The sequence below is a fragment of the Petaurus breviceps genome, unplaced genomic scaffold, assembly GCF_028583685.1.
Source record: "Petaurus breviceps papuanus isolate PSGF00001 unplaced genomic scaffold, PetGlider_PUasm1.0 446, whole genome shotgun sequence".
NCBI classification, from domain to species: domain Eukaryota; kingdom Metazoa; phylum Chordata; class Mammalia; order Diprotodontia; family Petauridae; genus Petaurus; species Petaurus breviceps.
In genome coordinates this window covers 462,233-481,968 of record NW_027186338.1, presented here as the reverse complement: position 1 = coordinate 481,968, position 19,736 = coordinate 462,233, and the positions used below count along the sequence as shown (strand labels likewise).

General features: G+C 39.9%; 1 long non-coding RNA gene and 1 pseudogene across 1 annotated transcript; both read left to right on the top strand.

The window, feature by feature from the left end:
- The first annotated feature begins 1,372 nt into the window (after nucleotides 1-1,372).
- Nucleotides 1,373-3,109, top strand: LOC138171509 (uncharacterized). Its single transcript, XR_011170897.1, has 3 exons — nucleotides 1,373-1,555; nucleotides 2,698-2,753; nucleotides 2,978-3,109. It is a non-coding gene; the product is annotated as an uncharacterized lncRNA (long non-coding RNA).
- A 7,363-nt stretch (nucleotides 3,110-10,472) lies between these two features.
- Nucleotides 10,473-19,305, top strand: LOC138171504 (zinc finger protein 850-like; annotated as a pseudogene).
- The last annotated feature ends 431 nt before the right edge of the window (nucleotides 19,306-19,736 follow it).

Genomic DNA, 19,736 nt, shown 5'->3' with positions numbered 1-19,736 from the left:
CTGAAGTTTGAAGATTTGGAATCTCATTAATTTTTTAAAAGCCTGGGGATTACCTGTGGCAGCTATTGATGCTGTATGAGTGAGGATAAGCTTTCTCATTTCTTTCTGTAATTGTGATAGATTTAAAATACAGAACGAGACTTAGATTTGGGGTTTGACCAATGTGGAAATTCATTTTCTTGGACTATATGATATGAAAGGTTTATTTTTCTTGTCTATTTTATTCATTGACAGAAGGAAAAACACCTGCTAAAATAAAAGTGCCAGTTGTTTGTAACAGGCCTGGATGCAGAACAGAGCTAAAGGCAGGAGAGTCAGGAATAAAAAAAAAAAATGTATTGGGGCCCTGCCCATAATGGAGGGACTCAAGGGAGTGGGGGAAGATCTCAATACTTATACCAGTTGCTAGGTAGTGAGCTGTAACTCTGCCAATGAGGGGTAACAACAGTAATGATGCGATTTTGAATCATCAGGGCTTTATGACCAGAAGATAGGTACTTGTCAGGACCTGACGCGTGTTGGTCTGAGCTCAGAGAGCACCTGGTGATGGTCAAAGTAATACAGTAATTATGAGATTTTGCCAGAGCTTGAGCAGATAAGATTGTTGTGCCAAGCTCACGGCACAGCTTTCTTGCTGGGCCTTAGCTCTGGGAAACACGGTATCTCCTAATATTTTGCTGAAAGTAAAATTTTAAATTAAATTCTGTAAATTGGGTTTAGAGCAAGGCCAAACCTCCTGAGACAGAATGTGTTGACCACCATTACATACAAAAGAAGCATTAAAAAAAAACAAAACACCTAGAAATGGAATAAATTGAAGGGAATGGCAGTGGTGGATGAAATGAAGAAGCTTTGGACCTTTGCACTTCCTTCCCATCCCCTGCTACCACACACCAGGCAGGCGCGGGGCGTGTCCACCGCCAGGGCCACTCTCCAGCCACCTGGGTGAGGCCCTCGCTGGCCAGGGCCCCCGGCTGCCGTCGCCCGGGGACAGGCCCTGTGGGTCCCCTTGCGGTCCGTCCTCCGCGGAGCTACCACGGTGGCTCCGGGCGCCTCTGGCCCGACAGCTCGTTCGGCCGGCGAGAACGAGCCCGGGGCGAAGGAAGCCTCTGCATGGACCTCTGCGTCGTTTGCAGGGTCCCCCGACACTGGGTCGGCGGTCAGGCCGGCCTCGGCAGCAAACCGGGCATTCCTGCCCCCTAGTGTTTGACGGACTTCCTGGGCCAAGGGGACGCTCCCAAGGTGGGAAATGGAGGGTGGTGGTGGTGGCTGGGGTGGAGTGGATCCCTGGGCATGCGTAGAAACGGCAGCGGCCTCCAGACTACGATTCCCAGAAGGCCTCGCGCACCAGAAGTGAATTTTCCAAGTTCTAGGGATTGAGGTCGGCGTTCCCTCTGACGTCACGTCCGTCCCGCCCTTTACTCCTCATTCTTGGTTCGGGTTGTCTGCTTCCCTTCTCTTTTCCGGGTTTACCCGAAACGGGGTGAGCGGCCCCAGAAAGCGGGGCCGGGCCTACGGTAGCCCCTCCCTGAGATGTGGGTGGAAAGTGCACTGGGTAGGCGGGGCCCTATGGGGGCTTCTGGCGGGCGGAGGGCTTGGGCTGCCTGGTGGTGGAGGCGGGACGGCGGCGTGGTCTAGGCGTGGACCGGCCGTGGACCGGCCGTGGGAGGGGTCGCGGAGTGCTTCCCCGTTCTGGCGACCCATTGGGTATCCTCTTGGAGGAGATGCTGGAGTGGTCTGTCCTGTGCTTCCGGCCATTTTACATCCAGGACACCGAGGCCCGTAGGCTGAAGGGACTTGGCCAGGGTCACCCCGCTAGCGAGTGTAGGGATTCTGTCTGGGGAGGAGGAGCCTTCCTGCCAGCAAACCCTGTCCTCTGTGCCCAGGCCGGCTGGGTGCTGGATTCTGATGGCCCTGACCGCCCAGGTTTCGGTCCTTCCCCCCAAGCAGAGTCTTAGGGAACCAGGTGCTGGGGCCGATCTCTTCTGCAGGACTCCCGTGGAGGAGAGGACCCCCCGCTGCTGCCGGCGGTCCGTGCCCTGGCCTGCTGAGAGGGTTCCCCGCTGTGGTGTATTGTCTCTAAAGAGAGATTGGCCCAAAGACCGTTGGGGTCCCCCCCAGGAGAGAAATGTTTCCTTCTGGCCCCCCCCCCCCAGGATAGAAATGAAGGTTTGCTTCTGCGACCCCCCCAGGAGAGAAATGAGGGTTTCCTCCTGTCCCCCGGGAAACGAATGAGGGTTTCCTTCTACCCCCCACGAGAAAAATGAGGGTTGCCTTCTGCCCCCCAGGAGAGAAATGAGGGTTTCCTTATGCAACCCCCCCAGAGAAATGAGGTTATCCTACTGTGCCCCCTAGGAGAGAAATGAGGTTATCCTTCGACCCCCCAGGAAAGAAGTGACTCCCCCACTCCCAGCCCCAAATCTCCCTCCTTAATCCTCCCCCCTAGGGAAGAAGTTGTGTTCCCTGTCCCCAGTAGGGCAGATGGGGGTGGGGGTGGGCAGGGAAGAAGTGGAGGTTCCTGTTCCAAAGCAGGGTAGGCCCCAGGCCCTCAGTGTTACCCTGGTTACCCCTGCAGGACAGACCCCAGGTGGCCCCCCCCAGGGCAGAAGTGGGCGTCCACATCCCCCAAGGGCATACTCCTGCTGGGGGTGGGGGGGGAGGAACCGCCCTCCTCACCCTCCTCCTTTCCTTCTGCAGCTCTGCCTCTGAAGGAGGAGGGGATGGCTCTTGTGCTGAAAGCCAGGCTCCAAGAGGTGAGTGAGGCAGGTGTTTTCCCTGGAAGACTGTCTCAGGACAGAGATGGAGGGATAAGTTTTTCTCATGTGCTATATATAACTCTAGAAATTGTGACCATTACAGAATCCTATAATTTGAGGTAAAAGATACCATTGAGATCATCAGTTTATCTAGTACCACCTACCCTAAAATTAACATTCATTTTAAAATTTTGGAATCCATATTCTTTTCCTTCTTTTAGGCTCTTCCCCACCCAGTGATAAGGTGAGCAACAAGATAACGCCTGTGAAGACATCAAAAACATTTTTGTATTACCCACTCTGCAAAAAAAAAATTAAAATGGCATTAAAATTTTAAAAAATGCAAAAGAAAATATCTACCTTTAGAGTTCACAATTTATCTCTTTGTTTTTCATCTTGAATCTTTTGGAATTTTTATGCATTGAAACATGTTAGTGTTGATCAAAGTAGACAAGTCTTTCACACTTGATCTTTGTTACTGACATTACTGGCCACCATGTTATGATTTTCCTCATTTCACTTTGCCTCAGTTCATAGAAGTCTTCTCAGGTTTTTCTGAACCTACCTCACTCTTAGTACACAGTAGTATTCCCTCATAATCATATTCAACACCTTATTAAGCCATTCCCCACCTGATGGGCATCTGTGATGAGCAAAATATGAAATGACCAAGAAAAATGGTTTGCTCTTCTGAGCACAGCAATTTATTAAGCAGTGCATGTCAATTTTTCAAGAAACCACGACCAGACCTCCTCACTTTAGGCTTTGATCCCAAATATAGAGGGAAACAGACTCATAAAAATAGTTAATCAAATAAGGCCAGTTACTTAAAAAGAAAATTATACCATAAGGGAATCTAATAATTGGATTAAAGATTAGGAACTTACTAAATTTGGAAGGGAAGATGAACAGGTGCAGTGTCTGGAATCAGAAAAAGAGGTGTCCAGTTTCCCCCAGGTATTTGTAAACAATTAAAGGAATGTGCAAACAACTGATTGGTCAGTATGGGCCCAGTTTTCAGATAAGACATTGTAACACCAATTCGATATTTACAGTGCCCATGATCACAATAAAGACTGTGACTATAAAAATTGTATTATATTCAATCGCCAAATATAACAAATTCTCCAGGTGGAGGACAGATTAGAAGCATTTATTTAGAACCCAGAAAACTGAATCCCAAAACCAGTAAACCAGTTCCATCATAGTACCAAAGATATTAAGCCATAATAACAACACAGAGCAATGCCATCATCCTTCAACCTCACAAACCAATACAAGATCAATATTTACTCACAAAACTCTCTGTCTCTTTGCCTGAGCATCTCTCTCTCTGTCCCATCATGTCTCTGGCTCTTACTCCCAGGTTCCTCTGGGCTCTGCTTCACCCTTCAGCAAATTCCTCCTGCCACAGGCTTCATGTAACTACATTCAGCCTATTGGGGGCAGAGTTTACTTTCAAAGCAGGGGAGGTCTTCAGATCCTCTCCTAGGTCTATTAAGGGCAGGGAAGATCTTCAAATTCCCATTCCCATTACAGACATATGAATTGCTTGAGAAGTACAACTGTGAGAAACTCCTTACATCACTCTTTGGATAGGACTGGGATTCTGATCAGGGTAAGGTAAATCCTCACTTAAGGGGCTCTCACCAGCAGGGAGAGGTTGTCCAGATTCCCAGCCATGAAAGGCTAGGGTCGAATAATGCCATAAGGTTTTCCAATTGCCACTGATTAATGAAGTTTTCTCACAAGACAGCAGTTGGAATAGAGAAACCAAAAGTTGAACAGAAATTTAGCTATCTCCTGAATCAGTGTGGTTCACTTAATTCCCACAATAAACTATGTGCTATCCTAATTCCTTGAGTCCCTCAAGTTTCATTCACTATTTCCAGGAGAAGGTGAAGTCCTGGAGTTAACTACAGCCCTAGAAGTGTTCCCCTGCAGTTTTAAAATGTTTCTCTCACATCTGCTCAGTTTCTAATTCTTTGCTACCATAAATAAAGCTGCTCTAAATGCTTTTGTGCATTTAGGTACTTTCCCATTTTATTTTATTTCTTTGGGATAAAGACCTAGTAGGGGGATTGCTAGGTCAAAGGGTACATATAGTTTAGTAGCATTTTGGGCATGGTTCCAAATTGTATTCCAAGAAGGGTTGGAACAGTTCACAACTCCACTAACAATTCACCAGTGTCCCTATTTTACCACATCCCTTCCAGCATTTATCATTTTTATTTTCTGTCACATTAGGCAATATGATAGGTGTAAAGTGGTGTCTGTGAGTTGTTTTAGCTTGCATTTCTCTAATTATTAGTGATTTAGACCATTTTTTTCATATGACTTGATGGTTTTAACTTCTGAAAAATATCTGTTCATATACTTTGCCTATTTTTCAATTGGTAAATAGATGTTAAGTTTATATACTTAGCTCAATTTCTTAGTATTTGAGAAATGAGTCCTTTACCAGAGAAAGTTTGCTGTAGAAACTTTTTTTCCATTTTCCTAATTGCCTTGTTATTTTGGCTGTATTGGTTTTGTTTTAGCAAAAAACTTTTAAATGTTATGCAATTAAAATTATGCATGTTACCTCCTGTGATCTTCTCTATCTCTTGTTTGGTCATAAATTCTTCTGTTTTCCCATGCTCACCTACTTTGTTTGACATTATCTTGGTAGATAATTTGAGATGTTGGTTCTTGCCCAGTTTTTGCCAGATTGCTTTTCTGTTTTGCTAGAAATTTTGATGAATTGGAGAGTTCTTACCCGAAAACCCTGGATCTTTGGGTTTATCACACACTACATTGTTATGGTCATTACTTCTGTGTATTATGTACCTATTCTATTCCATTGATCAACCATTGAATTTCTTAGCCCTTCCCAGATTGTTTTGATGATTACTCCTTTTAATGTAGTTCAAAATCTATTTTTGCTAGTTTCCCTTCCTTTACATGTTTTTTTTTGTTGTGTGTGTGTTTGATTCCCTTGATGTTTTTTACTTTTTGTTTATCCTGATAATGTTTATTATTTTTCTATAAAAATTATAATTCAGTCAGGGAATTCTGCCCCCTCACCAATAGGAGGCAGGACTGCCCAAGCCCTTCCCCCTCCATCCTCTGCACTATTTCAGTCTTGAAATTGTGAGCCCTCCCCTCATCCAATAGGAACAGAGAGGGGAGGGACAGAGAGAGAAACCCAATCCAATCCTACTGGGCCAGGATTTAAAAACCCCTTTTCCTCCATAGCTTGTACCTCCTTCATTTGGATCTCTTGGTGAAGGACCCCTCTTGGAAAAAAAAAGACCAATTAAACTTCCTTGTTCACCACAAGCCTGCTTCTGACTTAATTTCTTTGGGGAAGTGGTTCATTTTGACCCACACAGTTCCATTTATTCCTCTGTTTTCCAGTGTTTTTTAATAGCAATGACTGTTGTATTTTGTCAACAACTTTTTTTTCCAGCTATTGATATAAACATATCATTTCTGTTGTTTTTTGTTACTGACATGCTTGATTATGACATGCTTGTTTTTTTACTTTATGAATTTATATGCAAAGATATTTGGAACATAAACATTTAATACTGATATTGGTTTGTCATCAGTAGTTTTTTTCAGTATAATATGATTTCTTTGTTTACATTGTGAATGTTTATTTAAAAGTATCCCCAAAGGGTATAAAATTATGCATACCCTTTGTTCCAGCAGTTCTGTATTCATAAGAACAAAAATGAAAAGGACCCATATGTACACAAATATTTATTGCAGTTCTTTTTGTGATGGCAAAGAATTGGAAATTGCGTAGATACCCATCAATTGTGAAATATCCGAACAAGTTGTGATAGAGGATTGTAATGGAATACTGTTGTGTTGGGAAAGACTTACATGCACTGATGCAAAGTGAAAATGAGCAAAACTAGGAGGGCATCACAGCAATATTATATGATGAACAGCTGTGAATGACAGCTCTTCTCAGCAATACAATTCCAAAGGATTTACGGTAAAAAACTGCTCTCTACTTTTGGAGAAAGAACTATTGAGGAAGGAGGGTGTAGTGCCAATGCAATATTTACAGTGCCCATGATCACGATAAAGACCATGACTATAAGGATCTCATGTTTGATTGCAAAATATACCAAACTCTCCAGATAGAGGATAGAACTTAAACATTTATTTAGACACCAGAAAACTGAATCCCAAAACCAGTAAGCCGATTCCATCATAGTACCAAAGATATTTAGAAACCATAATAACACTGAGAACCACAGCATCCTTCAGCCTTCCCACAAACCAATACAAGATCGATATTTACTCATAAACCTTTCTATCTCCTTAATGAGCATCCTCTTTTCCCCACCATCTCACTAACTGACCAGCTTCCTGTGAGCTCTGCTTCCCTTCAGCAAAATCCCTCCATCACAGACTCCATGTGATTACCTTCAGCCTATTAGGGGGCAGAGTTTACTTTCAAAGCAAGGGAGGTCTTCAAACTCCCCCCTAGGTCTATTAAGGGGCAGGGAAGATCTTTAAATTCCCATTCCCATTATAGAGGGTTATAAGGGAATTTAGGATTCAAAATTTTTGAAAATGAATATTTAAAGTTTTTCCATGTAATAATGGGAAAAATATTAAGGAATGAAAAGAGACAGATTTGAAAGATTTATAACTGATCACAGTGACCAACTATCTTCCAAGAGAATTCTTGATGAGACATGTTACCCAACTGTGATGTAATCTACTTATAGGGTACAGATTTAGGCTATTTTGACCATGGCCAATGTAGAAATTTGGACTCTGTGTGTGTGTGTGTGTGTGTGTGTGTGTATGTGTATTCACTACAAGGATTTTGTTCATCATTTTTTTTGCAATGGGATGGGGAAGTAGGAATGCTAGAAAATAGATGTTAAGTGAAGCTCTCCTTCCTGGGACTCAAGGAGGAAGGATAAGAAGAATCCCTTTAGGTGTGAGTGGTCCTCCTTCCTAGTTCTCTGATAGGTAATACCATTTTATCTACTGTCTACTAGGAGTATAATATTCCTTGATTCAGATCAAGCGGAGAAAATATAAGGATAATTGGACTACCTAAAAGCTATGCTGCTCCCCCAAAATCTTCATACAATTATACAAGAAATAATTAAAAATTTCTTGAAGTATTAGAATAAGAAATAAGTAGAAATAGAAATGTATATAGATATGTGTGTACATGTACACACAGAGATGTGTAAATGCATGCGCACACGTGTATGCATGCATGTACACAATACATATGTACATGTATAGATATATGTGTAAGCACACATGTGCGGGTGCACATGCACACATCCCTGAGTTAACTGTAGGCTTATTGAGGAAGGGCATGAGGAAGAAGGGAAAAGAATAAAGTAAAACGTGTACAGCAGAGAACAAAAGAAAACTTAGGAGGACACAAAGAAAAGATCTGAACAAAATGTGCAGTATTTATTATATAGGCTTTCTTGAAATGGAGCTTTCTCGCTCTATATTTTGAATGCTCTCTTACGTTTGCTCTGCACATGACAATGCTTTTTCTTCTTTTTTTTTGTATTTAAGTTTATAATGTGTTTCTTTGTCTTATTGTGTATGTAAGTTACAAATAAATTAATTAGTTAAAAAAAGACTCATTGATTCAAATCTGCTTTTTGGGGAAGTGCTACATTAGCATGAATTGAATTAAAGACTAAGAGGCAGCAAAGTATAAGGAAAAGAACACCAAACTGTGTGTCAGAAGGCTTGTAATTGAGATTCAGCTGTAATGGTTAATAGTTGATTGACTCGAAGCCTAAGTAATTATGATAATAAAAATGGCTTTAACTGATTAACTGAAGATGAATAAAAAAGAGATAGCACTGTGTAAAAGATCAGTGGAAAGACAACAATGCTCCCAAAGATCTGATTAAGGTGATAAATGTTACAGAAAAGATTTTTGGAAACTAGTTTGGAGGCAAACAAGAGATCAAAGAATAGTGAGGACCAAGGGTAGGGGTGGAAGGGATGATGATAAGGAAGGATGCCTGAGAGAAAGCTACACAAGTAAGTTCTTGCTTGGCTTTAGTTTTCTCTTGGAAAAATGAAGATCTTTGAAGTGGGATGGAGAGCCCCCAAGGTGTCAGCAAGAAGTGGTTACCCAAGGTAAAGGGAGCTGGACAGAATCCAGTTGTTCTGAAAGAAGAGTACATTGTGTTTGGTTAGTTAGCCATTCTTGGATATCTCTGCAAGATCTTGGAGAATGGGGTTGGTGCCGCAGAACTGGAGAGGGGACTTGTGCCAAGTTTCAAAAAAGAGACAGTGGATTCTGTACAGCCTAGGCCAGTGACTCCCAATTCTGGCACGTTCCTAGAATACCTTTTGAAATGAGTTGGTTAGTGAGCAATTAGGAAAGGCCTTTAGTATTTTTTTCTATCGTTCTTTTTGCTATTTGCCTCAGTCATTTCTGGAAAAAGTTTTCTTTCCCTCACTTTCCTTTGTAGCAAAGAAACACAGTTACAGAAAAATCCCCCTTATAGTGACTCTTCTGGTTAATTCATGAAACATTCTCCTTTCTAGTGGTTTCCATCTTTTTTCCAATTTCTTAGGGTTCAGTATATTTTTCTTTTTAAAAAATATATTTTTTGTAGCCTTTGTGTAAAGTGTTCTGTTGGCTCTGCTTATTTCACACTACATTACTTAATTACAAATTTCATCACTTTAAAATTCCTTATATTTGTCATTTCAAATTGTATATTACATCTATTGTAGCCATATGTACTTTTTTGGTGGTTATTCTTTGTTGGTGAGAATTCAGATTGTTTCCACTTCATTACTGACCCCCAAAGCAGGGGTGGGAACCTGTGGCATCTAGGCCCCATAGGGCATTTGAGATTCTTGGGTGAGACCTTTTGACTAGGTCCGAGTTTTGCAGAACAAATCCTTTTATTAAATGGATTTGCTGTGAAGTTTGGATTCAGTGAAGGTGCCACACATGACCTTGAAGCCATAAGTTCCCCACCTCTGCCCCAGAGCAAGTTCTTATGAATATTTTTGTGTATAAACTCACCTGTGACTTTGTTCTGGTTATAAAGCGTATGGCCACATGGTACAGCGGTGTACAGTTATACATGGTACAAATCTCTGGATTTGGAGTTGAGAAAACCTGGGTTCAAAGTGCAGATCTACAATTTACTCCTTTTTGACCTGGATCCAGCAGGTTACTTTCCCTCTCTGGGCCTTACTTCCCTCATTGGAAAATGAAAAAATTGGACTCTCAAGTCTCAGTTCTAGATCTATGAATGGGAAAACAATGATCCTTTCACATCCTTTTGAGCTGTGCATTTTCCCACAATGTTACAGATAGGAGATGGTAATTCCCCATGCTCACCTTTGCTCTTATGGTTCCAATAACATTGAGCACAATCATATTCACTAGGAAAAAAGCAAAAAAAAAAAAGCCCCCACACATTTAAAATTGATGTCATTGGATCTATTACCAACAATAAGCATCCACTCTGCTAAGTTGTGAGGATACAAAGAGAAAGAAACCTGGCCACTGCCCTCAAGGAGCTTCCAGTCTGAGGAGAAAGGAATTCTACTAAAGTGCTTGTTATACACCAGTCACTGTACTTTGATAACAGATAAGCAACTGAAAAAATTCCTATCAACAAAGAGTTTATATTCAAACTTCATAACAATTACGTTATACCTGGGTAAGCAAAAATATTTTTGTTGTTTCAGAAATTAGTAACATTCCAGGATGTGGCTGTGGAATTCACCTGGGAGGAGTGGATACACTTGAACCCATCTCAGAAAAAGTTGTACAGGGATGTGATGCTGGAGAACTATAGGAACCTGATCTCTTTGGGTAAGAACAGCTTTTCCTTTTGCAGTCTTGGTATATATGATGTTGACTTTCAAGATTTTAACAGTTATTCCTTGGCCTACTAAAGGAATATATCCCTAGCCCTTGCATAACCCTATTTGTGCTACCTGTTTCCAGGGTAAAAAGGTCATTGCTTAGTATACCAAGAAATTAATTTCTTGATTTGTTGTTATCCTTGAGTATGTATCTTCCCCACTCTTTTGCTTCAAATTCAAGATTTTCTTTTTAATCCCATATTCAATTCATCATATACGAAGTCTTCCCATTGTCTAAAAAGAGTCAGATGAATTATTTTTCCTAAGTCATACTCTATAATCCATCCCACATAATATAATGTCCTTCATTGGTCCTTTTTACTATCCTTGAGGTCTTCCTGGCATGCCTACTTTTTTCCCCAAATAGAGTTGAACTAGTTTTGGATTCTTTTGCTGTGTTTTATGTATGCTTTTTAAAAAGACAAAACAAAACAAACGCTAACCTCTCTTTCCATCTAGGCTATTGATCCCTCCCTGGTTGAAAAAAATAACCACAAAATTAGTCAACATCAATAGTGACTTGGATGGTATAAGAGAAAATTTTTGCTCTTATTCCCCCACTTTTCTACTAAGAATTGAGATAAGTGTTTTATCTCTGTTCTATGATTGAATTCTGAGATGATTATGCCTAGCACTTTTTCATTTTCAACAAACAGGATTTGCAGTTTCCAAACCAGAAGTGATCTATCAACTGGAAAGAAAGGAAGCATGTTGGATGCCAGAGGCAGATATTCCAAGAAGCAGCTGTCTAGGTGACTACATAAAAACCAAGGAAATGGGTCATTTGAAAATACTTCTCTGTCATTATAGCTCAAAACTCATTTAACATGTTGAACAAGGTGGTCTTATCAAAGCTTCTGAGGCCTGTTGAGAAGAGGTGAGACTTTAAAATGTCATTTTTTAACTCAAGAAGTTACCTATTTATGCATCTCCTTATTCACAAGTACGTCTGCATTTAAGGCAAGTGGTTGCCTCGGTGTGAGGTAGGTATTTCTTTCCACTTCACTGAACATTATCCTATTTTAAGCGGGCATTCTCCTTGACTCAGTTTCATCAATTCCTTCTCCCTCTTAAGATAAGCAAATCATTTAAACTATAAACAACATATCCTTTTGACTTTTGTGTTCTCTTTTGATGCTTTCTTCTCTTTTGCTTGATGTTTATGTTTCTTTGTTGCTGTTCCTTTATAAAATATTTAATCCTCACCTAATCCTAACCTAATCCCTTCTGTCAGTCTATCGTGCTATATGTTATCTTGTTTTTCTTTATGCTTTGAAATTATGTTTGTCAAGGCAGCATACTATTTTCTTATGACAGGATTTGTTTAGCCATAACGCCGTCATTAAACCTATAGGTTTTGAGTATTTTGCTATTTCACAAAAAGCTATTGTGAATATTTTATCTAAAATGTCTTTGCTGTCAGTAACATTTTGAGGATGTAGATCTAGTAGTGGGACCTTTGGGTCAAAGGTTATGAAGTTTTGTACCTAAAACTTAAATTGCTTTGTTGTTTCTTATAAAAATCACACTGGCAGCTTAATAAGTATCTATTTCAGCATAACTTCCAAAATTTGTTATCATTTTAAAGTATCTTTTCTTATCTGATTGCAATTTGGTGATACCTCCAAATTGTTCAGAATTTCATTTCTTTGATTACCAGTTTCTTTATTGTTTCTGGTAGTTACTAATATTTTGTCTTATGAAAAATACCTGTATGTCTTGATCATTTACCTTTTTGGAATTGAATCTTACTCTTACAAATTTTATCAATTCCTTACTAGATATGTTGGAATTTTAGTGGAACTTTATGGCAACAATTGTCCAATAAGACCCCCTTTCCTCATATTTTTTCTTTTTACTATTTATTCCACATCTCTTTCTATCTCTCCTTATGCTGTGCTTATTAATTCTCCCCTTTTTTTCTGTTCAATTTTTCCTTCCCTATTTCCACTTTAAACATTAAGAATACATTTTTTGGTTGTTGTTCAATCATTTTATGGTCACGTCCTACTGTTTATGGCCTAATTTGGGGTTTTTTTGGGCAGAGATAATGAAGTGGTTTTCCTTTTCCTTCTCTAACTCATTTTACAGGTGAGGAAATGGAGGGAAACATGGTAAAATAACCTGCCTAGGGTCACAGAGCTAGTGTTTGGAGTTTTGATATGATCTCAGGAAGATTAATCTTCCTGACTCTAAGCCCAGCAATCTATCTGCTGTATTATCTAGCTGCCCTAAGGCAACTTAAAGTCATCTAGTTTTAAAGGCTACTTTATTTCACTACATAATCCTCATACCCGTTTATTTATTTATTTATTTTTGGTCTTTTTTTGGAGGGGGGAAGGCAGGGAAATTGGGGTTAAGTGATTTGCCCAACGTCACATAGCCCATAGTCACATGTTAAGTGTCTGAGGTCACATTTGAACTCAGGTCCTCATGACTCCAGGGCCTGTGCTCTATTCACTGTGCCACCTACCTGCCCCTGGTGGTTTTTTTTAAGTCCAAATATTGGTTTATAATGTTTCATGTGTAATTGTCACATGGTATAATTCTGTTCATCTTACCACTTAAAAGGTAAACAAAACAGAAATGTATTCACCAGTGGCATATGGATATGCATTTATCTCTAGGATATTGTGGGCCAAATGCCTAGAATTCTCAGCGCATATGCATTGTCAGTATATTTCCAAAAGCTAACTTGTGTGTTTTTTTTAATAGCAGTGCAGTACTAACAGTGTTGTTACTTAACCCAATGAAGAATTGTAGGCACAAGGGGAGCACACCAGCAGGCAAAGCTGCCATGAGGAAGTCAGGTGTTATGATAAGACTTACATCTTTCCCTGCTTTCTAAACTATACATATTGTCTGTCAGTGATACAGTTTACTAATAAATTATTTTTAAGTAATACCAGGACAAAATTTTTTAAAAATATGTTTCACATAATGATCAGAGCTCACTTTTTTGCAAAAAAAATTTGGCATGATATCTGTGATGATTATGTGATGAAATACAGTAGGGCAACTCAAATGTCAACCATTTACAGTTAAATAAATTCATCTATTTTATCCTTTCCAGATAGTTTCATTCCGAGTCAATTCATTTATTTGTTAATTTTGAGTCATCATATTTTCATATAATATAAACTGAAATCCTTAGTGAAAGAGTAGTAAGACTGGTCGTTTCAAGTGGGAAGGGAAGAGAATAGCTCTAAAACCTTTTTGAGTAAATCAGAACCTTGGGAAACAAGAAAAGGCAGGGTTAATCAGTGTTCCCCTCTTCCTTTCAGAGAATAAAGGATTTACTGAAGAGAAATCTTATGAATGTGGTGAATGTGGGAAGACCTTCAGGAATAAGACACAACTGAATGTGCATTGGAGTATTCATACTGGAAAGATTCTTTATGAATGTAAGGAGTGTGGGAAGGCTTTCATTTACAACTCAGAACTTTGTCTACATGAGAGAATTCATACTGGAGAGAAACCTTATGAATGTAGTGTATGTGGGAAGGCCTTCAGGAGGAGGGCAAATCTTAATATGCATCAGAGAATTCATACTGGAGAGAAACCTTATGAATGTAGTGAATGTGGGATAGCCTTCAGGCATAAGACACAGCTTACTGTGCATCTGAAAGTTCATCTTGGAAAGATTCTTTATGAATGTAAAGAGTGTGGGAAGACTTTCCACTACAATTCAGAACTTATAAAACATCAAAGAAATCATTTGGGAGAGAAACCTTATGAATGTAGTGAGTGTGGGAATGCCTTTAGGAGTAAAACACAACTTATAATGCATCAGAGAATCCATACTGGAGAGAAACCTTATGAATGTAAGGAGTGTGGGAAAGCTTTCTTCTACAACTCACACCTTATTAAACATCAAAGAATTCATACTGGAGAGAAGCCTTATGAATGTGATAAATGTGAGAAGGCCTTCAGGAGGAAGGCAAATCTTAATATGCATCAGAGAGTACATACTGGAGAGAAACCTTATGATTGTAGTGCATGTGGCAAGGCCTTCAAGAGGAAGTCAACTCTTAAAATGCATCAGAGAATTCATACTGGAGAGAAACCTTATGAATGTAGTGAATGCAGGGTGGCATTTAGGCTTAAGACACAGCTTACTATGCATCAGAGAATTCATACTGGAGAGAAACCTTATGAATGTAGTTTATGTGGAAAGACCTTTAATAGGAAGTCAAATCTTACTGTGCATCAAAGAATTCATACTAGTGAGAGTCTTTATGAATGTAAGGAGTGTGGGAATGCTTTCCATCACAAGGCAGATCTTATAAAACATCAAAGAAATCATCAGGGAGAGAAACCTTATGAATGTAGTGTATGTGGGAAGACCTTCAGGATGAAGTCACACCTTATAGTGCATCAGAGAATTCATACTGGAGAGAAACCTTTTGAATGTAATGAATGTGGGATGGCCTTCAGGCGTAAGACAGAGCATACCGTGCATCAGAGAATTCATACTGGAGAGAGTCTTTATGAATGTAAGGAGTGTGGGAAGGCTTTTTTCTACAACTCAGTATTTATTCTGCATCAAAGAATTCATACTGGAGAGAAACCTTACGAATGTAGTGAATGTGAGAAGGCCTTCAGGAGTAAAACACAACTTAATGTCCATCAGAGAGTTCATCCTGGAAATATTCTATATGCATGTAAAGAGTGTGGGAAGGCTTGCCAGTACAATTCAGAACTTATTCGACATCAAAAAATTCATGCTGGAGATAAACCTTATGAATGTAGTGAATGTGGGAAGGCCTTTATGAATAAGAGAACACTTACTGTGCATCAAAGCATCCATACTGGAGAGAAACCTTATGAATGTAGTGAATGTAGGAAGGCATTCAGGTGTAAGACACAGCTTACTTTTCATCAGAGAATTCATACAGGCGAGAAACCTTATGAATGTAGCATATGTGGGAAGGCCTTTAGGAGGAAGCCACGTCTTATTATGCATCAGAGAATTCATACTGGAGAGAAACCTTATGAATGTAGTGAATGTGGAAAGGCCTTTAGGATTAAAGCACATATTACTCTGCACAAGAGCATCCACACTGGAGAGAAACCTCATGAATGTAATGTATGTGGGAAGATCTTTAATAGGAAGTCAAATCTTACTGTGCATCAGAGAATTCATACTGGAGAGACACCTTATGAATGTAGTGAATGCAGGATGGCCTTCAGGTTTAAGAGACAGCTTACTGTGCATCAGAGAATTCATATTTGAGATATTCATGCATATAAAGAGTGAGAAGACCATCACAACTTAGATTTTATTGAACATCAGAGAATTCATACTGATGAGGGGCTTTATGAATATGGAAAGCCCTTCAGAAGTAAGCCATGACTTACTATACATCAGAATATTTATACTGGATAGAAACCTTATGAATGTGGTGAATATGAGAAGACCTTCAGGAGTAAGACACAATTTACTCCACATTAAAAATTCATACTGGGAAGATTCTTTATGAATATAAGGAATGTGGGAAGGCCTTCCAGTACAACTCAGAACTTAATGGACATCACAGTATTCATACTGAAGAGAAACTGTATGAATGTTGTTTATGGGGACATGCGTTCCTCCTGACTTTAGAACTTACTCAGCATTACAGCATTGATATTGGATAGAGCCCTTATGAAAATAATGAATGTGTGAGATCCTCATACTGAGGACATAACTTAGTCAACATTAGAGATTCTATTTTGGAGTGAAACCTGATGTGTTAGGTAATGCATAAGGGATTTTGACTTAGGACACTTCTCTGATGACTGTCAGAGAATTCTTGCTTTGTAGAATCTTTATGAATGTAAGGTGTATGAGAGGATTCCATAGCTATGTAGACTGATTCTGGGTCCTTATGTGAAGTTCTGATTTGGCCCTCATTAAATGAGATATCCCTCCCCTCTGCAGAGCCCTCTAAGGAAAAGAAGATTAATGTTATCCTCCCCTGGATCTTCTAGTATGGAGAGGATTTGGTGGTTGAACCAGAGGATATTGAGTAGGTGGTGATATTAATAGGGAGAGCCGTGATACTAACATTTATCCCTGGGCAGATGACATGCAAGAGGCATATGGATGACTTCTTGACCATGAGATGAGCATGATGTGTGATAAATACTTATTGACTGTGCTTAAGGAATGTATCATAATCTGAGTTGTGTTCTGATGTTGCTGGTGCTGCTTCTGCATTCATGAGGATAGTCACTGAACTATGAAGATTTGAAATCACATTCATTTTTTAAAAGCCTAGGAAGGTTCTTTGGCAGAAATTGATGCTATTTGATTTCTATCCATTGTTCTGAATATCAAAGTGAAGGAATACAGTGAAGTTCCGGTAAACAGCAGTAGTAACCATTACTTCTTTAAAGGCAGTCCCAGGCCTTGTCATCTAATTGTTGTTTTTTGTCCTTTGTTCTTGAAGAGGACCATGCCATCAGAGAGGTGATGTTATGCCATGCAAGTGAGTTGGATTTAACTGAGGGAGGGCTATGCGAAGACACCTGCCTCACTTTCTCTTCTGGAGCCATGTGGGTCCAGTGGCGAAATACAGATCAAGATCTGCCCAGTGTTCTGAATGTCAAAGTGAAGAAATTCAGGGACGTGCCAGTAAACAACAGGAGTAGCTATTACTCTTTTAAGGTAGTCACAGGCCCTGCCATCTAATTAGTGACATGAAAAGTAGAATGGGATTCTGATTGTGGTCAAAGGATATAAATAGGGAGTTTTCAGAAGAAATCAAAACTAACCATCATCTTAGGAAAAAATGCTCCAAATCACTTTAGATGAGAGAAATGCAAATGAAAGCAACTCTGAGATACCATCTCAAACCTACTAGATTGGGTAATGTCATAGATAAGGAAAATTACCAATTCTGGAGGGTTATGGAAAAACAAAGACATTAATGCATAATTTACAAGTGTTCCAATCATTCTGGTCAACAAATTGGAACTATGCCCAAAGGGCTATAAAACAGTGAATTCCGTTTTACTCAGCTATAGCACTGCTTGTTTTGTTTGCCAACGAGATCAAAGAAAAAGGAAAAGTACCTATGTATACAAAAATATAGCAGCTCTTTTTGTGGCAGCAAAGTATTGGAAATTGAGGGGATGCTCATCATGTGGGGAATTGTGGTTTATGATTGTATTGGAATACTATTTTGCTGTTAGAAATAATAGATGGTAGCTAGATGGCTTAGTGGATAGAGCTCTGTGCCAGAAGTCTGTAAGACCTGAGTTCAAATAGGGCCTAAGACACTTATTAGCTCTGTGATTCTGGGCAAGACTTTTTGCTTTAATCTACTGGAGAAGGAAATGGCAAAACCATTATCTTTGCTAAGAAAACCCCCATAATGAAGTCATGAAGAGTCGAGCAATCATTGACCTACCAAACAACAACATAATGAGGGGGATGGTTTCAGTAAAACTCATGAAGACATATATGGATTGATGCAGAGTGAAGTGAGCAGAAACAGGTAGTCGTACACAGTAACAGCAATACTGTAATGATGATCAACTGTCAAAGACTGAGCTATTCTGATGAAGATAATTCCAAAGGACTCATGATGAAACATAGTCTCCACCTCCAGAGAGCAAACTAATGAACTCAATGTAAATTGAAATATATATTTTTTTACATTTTTATATTTTTATTAATTTATTCGCTATATGGTTTGTATTGGAAATTTTTTTGGGGGGTGATATTTCACATGTATAATTGATATATTTCTTGCCTTATCAGTGGGTGAGAAGGGTCTAGAAAGAGAATTTTCATGCTCAAAATGTTAAAAACAATGTTCAACATAATTTTTTATTTAAATAATAAAAATAAAAAGATTTGGAATCACCTACAACATGGACCAGATTATTTAACTCTTAGACTTGGTCTTTCTGCAACAGAAAGAAAACCCTGAGATTTCTGCCTCCCTTTCTATTCCCCAATAGTCTGTTTGCCAGTTCTAGCCAGATGTGTGCAAAGTCCAGTGGGGGTCAATTTATGGAGGTCCAAGCTTGGGCTCTAGGGCCCAAGAAGGTTTGGTGAGTGACTGTAATGAGAATGTAAATTTGAAGATCTTCCCTGCCCCTAGGCTAAAGTGTACCTGGAGCCTGGGGTGGGAGGCTTGTTTTTCTTTCAGTAGATACTTCTTGATTGGCCAGTGAGTCAATAAGGTTGTTACATTCTCTGAGCCAGGAGAAGGCTATATAAGCCCTGATGTGTAGCTTTGTTTTGGGGCTCACTTTGAGAAGTGTTCTGTGACTTGATGAAACTCTGGGCTAGCCATTGTCCAGAGCCCCCAGGCTTTGAAACCCAGATGTTGTTTGGTATGGATGTAACGATTGGACAGTTTGGAAATCTGTCTACTTGATCTGTCTCTGTCTTGATAATTCTGTCTGTATATTCTGAAGTTCAGGGTGCTGACCTTTTTCCCCTGAACTAGGTAAACGATACATATGTTTGACTGATTAAAGTAAGCTTGTTAACCCATTTTGAGTTGCTTTCCTTTATCAAAGCAGATCTAAGAACCTGTGTGAGCAGCCACCCTGGGGACGCTGGGGTGCTTGCTGCTACAGCAACTAATACACATGACCAGAAGTTGGCTCTGTAGCTACTTGAGCAAACCTGGAAGAGACTCACCTGGTCTTTTCTCTCTCAGAGAGCTGACAATGCAATACAATACAATGCAGTTGTCAAAGCAATACAGTAATTATGGTTTATTGCCAGTGAGTGTAGTGCCAATGCAATATTTACAGTGCCCATGATCACGATAAAGACTGTGACTATAAATATTATATGATGTTAGATTGCAAAATATACCAAACTCTCCATATAGAGGACAGAGCTTGATAGAGCCGTGAGTGTGAGAGACACTGCGGCAGTCACAAGATGTTGGAGGGGGTGCACATGACCTCTGAGGGGCAGGAGCTTGGAGATGTGGAGGCCAACTCTGCCGAGCCAAAAGGGCTGACATGGCATTGAGTGCAGGGCCGTGGGAGCCAACTTTGCGAGGTTGGGAAAGGCCAACGTGGCATTGAACGTGCCTTATCAACACGGACTCCTCTTAACACATACTCCTTTGC